Raw genomic sequence first — 1,413 nt, 5'->3', positions numbered from 1 at the left:
CTCTCTGTTTACAAACGGTGTATAAATGAAAGATCGCTTCAGATGGGTCGTCGCTGTTTGACGCGCGATGCTGTTCCTTTTTTTTTGTCTGTCTGTGCGTTTAGCTTCGCTAAACAAGTTAAATGGTTAAAAAGCGTCGAAAAAGCGAATACACACGCGACCAAGACAAATCTAACGAGTAAAGAACGCTCCGCTCCAAGATAAAAATGGTTGTTTACAATCAATTACAGCGTTTCGGTACCCCTGATCGTAGTCTGAAACTGTGTAACAAAAGAGAGGAAAGCGAATGGTGAAGGAACTTCGAAGCCTCCGTGGCGTGGCTAGAACTTGTGATAAAAGTATGTTTGCAGCAATTATGCATGCTCCCGTTAAAACAGCATTTCAATGTCTCGCATGGCTTAAAGCTCTAGGAGGCTTCAACATTTAGAATACATACGGACTACTTCGTTGTTAAAGATAAGCGAAGACCGCGCGAACCATCGCTCGGTCGTCCAGTCCTCGAAAGTTTTGTTGCGTTCCAAAGAAGAGACAAATGGGGTTACCCTTGCGCTAAGGGGAGAAGAAGAGAAAAGCAGTTGTTAAATCTAAGAGGTGTGTGGAGTACATCGCGTGTTGGTTAAAATTGTTAAATGAAGTATACGCGAAATGTTCTCTCGCTCTTGCTTTTTCCTCTTGCTTCCGTGGCGCTCGAAAAGAAGGGATGATAAATAAAGAAACCTATTCGAAATCTCTTGTGGAACAAAAAATAATACGGACGGACGTTAAAATTGAACCGAGACGAAATGGATCGTCTTGCGAGTTGTCTTCGCTTTGAAATTGTTAAAAATTGATAAAAGCAATACGACGAAGCTGCAGTCCGCAAAATGTTGAAGCAAAAAGGAAATAACACGAAAATTATGGGAACGTCGTGTCTCAACTTTTTTTCCCTCTTGTGCTCGTTTCATCGAACGATAAATACAAACATTTTGAAACGAGAGAGGAGGAAAAATTGAATATGCGAAAGGTTGATTCACGCACAGTTTCTCTACGTGTTTGCTTTTTTGCTTCTTTTCGTTTATTTTTTTTTTTTTGCATCGAGCATCATTATTCACCTTTCGATGAAACCAAAGAAATTGACGACCTCAGAGTAGGCGAGATTACCCGCTGAATTTAAGGCATATTATTAAGCGGAGGAAAAGAAACTAACTAGGATTTCTTAGTAGCGGCGAGCGAACAGGAATGAGCCCAGCACTGAATCCCGCGGTACCGCCGCTGGGAAATGTAGTGTTCAGGAGGATCCGTTTATCCCGAGGGACATCGAATTGCGTCCAAGTCCATCTTGAATGGGGCCATTTACCCATAGAGGGTGCCAGGCCCGTAGTGACCGGTACGCGTTTCGGGAGGATCTCTCCTTAGAGTCGGGTTGCTTGAGAG

The 1,413-nt window shown here is 43.0% G+C and overlaps 1 pseudogene; it reads left to right on the top strand.

The window, feature by feature from the left end:
• Positions 1–1,116: 1,116 nt before the first annotated feature.
• LOC143307506 (large subunit ribosomal RNA) overlaps positions 1,117–1,413 on the top strand; it is a 4,532-nt pseudogene continuing 4,235 nt past the window's right edge.

This window comes from Osmia lignaria, unplaced genomic scaffold (genome assembly GCF_051020975.1).
Source record: "Osmia lignaria lignaria isolate PbOS001 unplaced genomic scaffold, iyOsmLign1 scaffold0057, whole genome shotgun sequence".
In the NCBI taxonomy this organism is placed as follows: domain Eukaryota; kingdom Metazoa; phylum Arthropoda; class Insecta; order Hymenoptera; family Megachilidae; genus Osmia; species Osmia lignaria.
The sequence above is the reverse complement of the archived record's forward strand: the minus strand, read 5'-3'. Positions and strand labels throughout refer to the sequence as shown.